This window comes from Lactuca sativa, chromosome 8 (assembly GCF_002870075.4).
Source record: "Lactuca sativa cultivar Salinas chromosome 8, Lsat_Salinas_v11, whole genome shotgun sequence".
NCBI classification, from domain to species: Eukaryota; Viridiplantae; Streptophyta; class Magnoliopsida; order Asterales; family Asteraceae; genus Lactuca; species Lactuca sativa.
Genome location: NC_056630.2, coordinates 17870319 through 17875946, shown reverse-complemented (window position 1 = coordinate 17875946; position 5628 = coordinate 17870319). Strand labels below are relative to the sequence as shown.

The following is a 5628-nucleotide window of genomic DNA, read 5'->3' as shown; positions in this document are numbered from 1 at the left end:
GATATAAAGAACGTCAAAAACGGAGTTCGTATGAACGAGTTACAAATTATAATAGCATATTTACGTATTAAAATAAAGTATAAATCATGTATACGTACACATATATATACATATGTATATATCATTAGAAAGGTATCGACGATGCGGTCATTATAAGACTAATGTTGAGTTCTTTCGACATTATTTTAGTACAAATATCATTAAATCCATTTATAATAGTATTATAGAGGGGTGTTTAGTTGTTTATATAACTAAAAGGTCATTAAGTAATTATGGAGGGTAGTTTTTGAAAATTCAATTAGTATAAATAAGAGCCTTGGGCTCTCATATTTCTTGCACCATTCTCTTGATTCAAGAGTCTTTCTCTCCTTATCCCCCGAGCATTTCGGTCCCTCGTGATTCGACTTCTCTTTCTGTAGCTTAGTATAGTAAGGTGAGCGCTGAAGCGCTGCACGAATCTTTCTTAGAAAGATTCAGCGACGAAGTTCTGCCCCTGCAGAGCCCGACTCCTAGCTAAAACCCCCTTGTAAGTAAGTTATGCTTACCTTATTTTAATATAGCTTATATTTAAAATTAGTATTGTTATTATGAACTTATAATAAATATTTGAGCTATTATTATAACTTATATAAGTGTCGTTATAATATTTTTTTTAACTACTCGCGGTACGGGGAATCTGGTTTAAAGGGCCGCATAGGGTTGTTGGATTTCAGAAGTGCTATATGCCAAAATGGTCCTGCCCTCCGGTGTTTTATGTCTGGCCCCTGTCTGTACATAGTGGTTGGAAAATATTGTTTAACGCTTATATAATAATAATAATACTAAGACTAATAGTTGGTCACGGTAAATATTAGACTAAAATTTAGCGATAATAATGTTAGGTTTCGTCGAAGGAAAATAGAATCGTTAAAAGCAAGCGCTGCCCGATTTTGGAATCATCACCTTAACAAGTGAGTGCATAGTTACTTTCAACTTACACATAGATATGAAGTATTTTATATAAATTACGTGCTATATGTGCATATTATCTGAATACTTGCTATCTATGCTAGATGAACATTGTTATACATGTTTTCAATGATTTAAACTGTATATGTATTTTATATCTACGAAAATGTTGGGGTAAAACATGGGTAGATGTAATAGCTGATGTGTGATAAAATGATGAGAGGCCTCGATGTTGATGTTGTTGTTTCTGTCATCTAGCGGAGTATGGATGACGACCACGGACTCTTCTAGACAGTCCAGTGGAACGCTAGCAGGCTCGCAACCTGTAGGTGTTTGTGAACGACGTGTTCACCGGTGTACTCCATCCCCCACATGGTTGCCTTTAGGACATTTATTGCTGAGGAATCCCCTTAGCAGTAGTGTCCGTCCCGATGATGATCCTTAGGCTAGGTCCCTTATGATAGGTGTTTAGGGACGTAAAGTGAGGATAACGGGAACGGGTAATCGGGTTATTGTTGATCAATGAAATTAATAAACTTATTTATTGTGGGTTGAAAACCCTATGTGCTCACCAGGCTCCCAAGCCTGACCCACTCAGTTTTATGTATTACAGGTAGTGGCGCATGAGCATAGGTGTGATGTTTTGGACGAGGGATTACGGATATAGGCCTGTAGATATGAAATAATGTAGTAAGGCTTATATTGTACTGTTTATGCTTTTGATCTGTACGAACATGACATCCCGAGTCTTTTAATGAAATACATTTCTATGGAAATGCTTTTGATAAATCTTTATCATATTTTTGTTTTGGGACAAATTCCGCAACACTTTCATTTAAAATGTAACTCTGATTTTTAAACAAAGCATAAACAAACCGGTCTTTTCTGGCCGTGATTTTGGGGATGTCACAGATAAATTAGGTCTGTAGAATATCATTTTCTTTCTTTCCGTCTGTTAGCCATATGTTGTCTCCTTTGCGTGACTTCCAATCCGACCCGGTATACAACATATGCAACTACTCTGCATGCTATATATGTGAAATACTTCTTATCTGTTAGCCATATGTTGTCTCCTTTGCGTGACTTCTAATCCGACCTGGTACACAGCATATGCAACCTTCTTCTTCTCAACCCCTCTGAAGTAATAAGTTATAGAATTCTGAATCTATCCTCTCTCTGAATGGTTGTCTGCTCACCCGGTGTAAGGAGTACTCTGGAAGTTCTTGATGGCTGGGGCATATCAGGAAGCGGGAAACATGTTCTAGTACACTTAAAAATTGAACACATACAGATTGTCTGTAGATCTCGCTGCTCGATTTAGGTGGACAATAATATCCCTGGTTGTAGTTAGTTAAATGGTCTTAAGAAAAAGATATTTAAGAATTAGGGCCAATCATGATAATAAAGTTACTATTAGATATATGTATATGTCATGTCATTGGTAAACTGTCCAAATCTGTCACAAATTTTTCGTGTTTAAGTGGACAACAATACCGGCGATCGACCAGACAAAGACGTGAAGATAGAAGGTACCGACAACTGGATAAAGGTTGTCTAAAAACTTTGATCCCAAATCATTCTTAAAGTTAGATATCATTTTATTTTTGTTAAGTTTGTTCATAGTGTTCTTCTAATTTAAATATTAGGGGAGAATTAAAAATTTTAAAAACCAAACAAAAATCAGAAAATTAAAAAAAAAGGGTTTTATTTCTTGTTCAGAAAAATCAAAAAAAAATCCAAAAATATTTTTGTTTCTGTTTTAATTTGTGTGCTAAGTTTTCTTTTAGTTTTGTTTTGTCTTGAAAAGTGATTTCAGGGGTAGATGAGACTCATGGAGTTTGTGTTGAAGATTTATGAGCCAAGGCTTCGTCCGTGAGCATCGAAGAATTCTCATTCAAAGGAGCAAGAAATGAAGATCATTCTTTCAACATTCAATCCTTCAACCCCAGAAGCAAGGTGAAGCTGAAAGTGAAGAATATGTGACGGATTGCATTGAAGCCTCCTCAATCAGTCTGCTGCTATCTATGAACCTACTGAAGTGATCCAAAAGATTTGTTCTCTCTGATGTTCTCTCTGAAGATTCTCAAGCTGAAAGCGCCAATTTTCAAGAATCAGTACAAGAAGCCTCCTTACCCGACGTGCATTCAAAGCCAAATTTTGAAGAAAAACCCAACCGCTCAAGATGAAGTCATTCATTGAAGATAAATGCTGAAGCCAAGCTCTCGATGAAGATTAACAAGAAAAGCCAGATACTTTTTAGGGGGAGCTTGTTGGGTCATTTAAGAAGAGAAAAGAAAGCTATAAACCAAGGGGGAGATTGTTGGTTCAATATTATGGTTTATGCTTTGCTTTTCTAGGAAATTGTATTTTTATGTAATATCTTATGTTTTTACGGTCAAGTTTACGGCCAGGGAGGTGTTTACGGCCGTAAACCCTGTTTACGACCCATGTCCACCGACCCATATTCTTGTGTATATATATAGGGGTGAGGGGTGTGAGGAAAAGATTGATGAACACGAAGAGAGCTTACGACCGAAGAGAAGAGAGAAACTAGAGAGCATTGTGTGTGTGAATCTCTTGTATCTGGAGCTTTAATTCATATCAATACATACAAAGATTCATATTCTTCTTCTTCTTCTTCTTCTCTTCTATTTGATCTGACATCATCCGTTTGATTGGGATTCCGCACCATCAAACGGATCTGATTGATACACAAGCAAATTAGGGACTTACACACACTATTTTGTCAACAGTGCCCATGAGTACTCACCCGAGTAGTAGCCTTCAAGTAGGAGATCCCGAGTTATTATTTTTCTCGCTTAGTTCCCGGTTCTCACCTATAGTACTCTATAAGTGAACTACACTTACTTTTCCTCTGTGTAATTTATAATTATAATTATAAGTCGTTACTAGGAACTTATAAGTAAGATTTATCAATGATTCCATGTCATTATACTGCTTGATCTATTTACGGGAGTGATGTTTAAGCTAGATTTAGTGAGGTGTTTAAAGTGAGATTTCCAAATAGTATACTCTATATACCAAATAGACCCTACATCTGATATGATCATACTTGGTCATTCCTTATTTGGTAGATCTTGAAGTAGACTTTGGGGTTATTGAGGAATATAAACCCTTATGATAATAGTTCCATGAAGTATGAAATTAGACTAAGACTTAGCGTTATGTACATCTAGGTCTTTTGGAAAAGGTGTAAGGAGAAACTCAGCCCGATTCACCAATCACCAGACACCTTTGTCAAGTGAGTGTGTAGTTATTATCAATATCATAATCTAAAATAAATGTATTATTTGTATGAGACAATAAATGCTTGCTTGTATTACATGTGATATATGTTATTTGTATAAACAGGATAATACTATTGAATTGGAAACCATATTGGAAATTGATTGTCGTTAAATATAAGTCTTAGGATAAGAATAAGACCTTTAAAGAACTCTTAGTTGAAACAAAGCTGAGTATCAATTAGGTCTCATGATTGGGGTAGGGTGTGTGAGTGTATCTCCTCTTTCTTGGATGACCATAAATGGTGGGTCCAGATTAGACAACTGGCAAGTATGTATGGGTCATCGATCAAAGTAAATGACAACACTTGACTATTCTAGGCGGTCTAGTGAATTACGTTGCTAGCAAAGACTTATAATCTATGGACGTAGATAAAATAGGATACCATATTTATCAAATCTCTGAAAATTGGTTGCCTTATATGACTTACACTGGCCAAGGAAACCCTAGCTATGTAGTCAATCGGATACACAAACAATTCATCAAGTAAGGTGATTATTCCAGATGATTGTTGAATTAGAATCTGTGAGCATCGGTTGGGTTGGGAAGTTGGTCTTAGGTCAGATTTTATAACTTTTTTTTGTAGGAATGATATTAATTATTATCATTAAACTATTATGGGTTTGAAAAACATACGTATCTCACCAGGTTTTGCCAAACGTGACCCACTCATTTTTTATGCATTACAGGTTATGGAACCAATATTGTAGTAGTCTAGTTAGGATGTTGAGTGGAATAAATAGATGTGCCAATAATCTGTAGTTTCATGGTGTTTTTTATTTTACGTTGTAATGTATGTTTGGATATGAACGAATGACATCTTCAAGGTTTTAATAAAACAACTTTTGTTATCCTAAAAATGTTTTATTTAACTAGGAATTTCCGCATCTCAATTCATAGTTAGTATCCTAGCATTAGTTTAAGCAAACTATGAATTTAGGAAAATTCTAGACATAAACTTAGAAGCTAAATATGATCGGTGAAGTGTGTGATAAATTACTTTAGGATAGATGCCTTAGTTTCCTTTGACACTAGCACATATATATATATATATATATATATATATATATATATATATATATGTATGTAATATCCCGTTTAAAATAAAATAATTATAGAATAAACCCAAAACCCGAGTAATAATTTTTATTGTTATTTTATATTATTTATTGTCCAAAATTAATTAATAAATTACTAGAGTGATGGTTTCGGGAAGCCAAATGATAAGAATTGAAGTTCCGAGGGTTAAAGTGCAATCATGGGATTTATTTTGCAAAGGATTTTAGAATTCAAGGGCTAAAGAGTAAATTCTGGACTTATGTTGGAATGATTTGTGGAGGGAAGGGCTGATCGGTAACATTTTGGACTTGAATT

General features: G+C 35.0%; 1 long non-coding RNA gene across 2 annotated transcripts; it reads left to right on the top strand.

Moving 5' to 3' along the window:
* Positions 1–231: 231 nt before the first annotated feature.
* Positions 232–3530, top strand: LOC128127965 (uncharacterized). 2 transcript variants are annotated; one of them, XR_008225576.1, is made up of 3 exons: positions 232–526; positions 882–950; positions 1562–3530. It is a non-coding gene; the product is annotated as an uncharacterized LOC128127965 (long non-coding RNA). The 2 variants fall into 2 exon arrangements; XR_008225577.1 differs by having other exon boundaries at positions 232–530.
* Positions 3531–5628: the final 2098 nt, after the last annotated feature.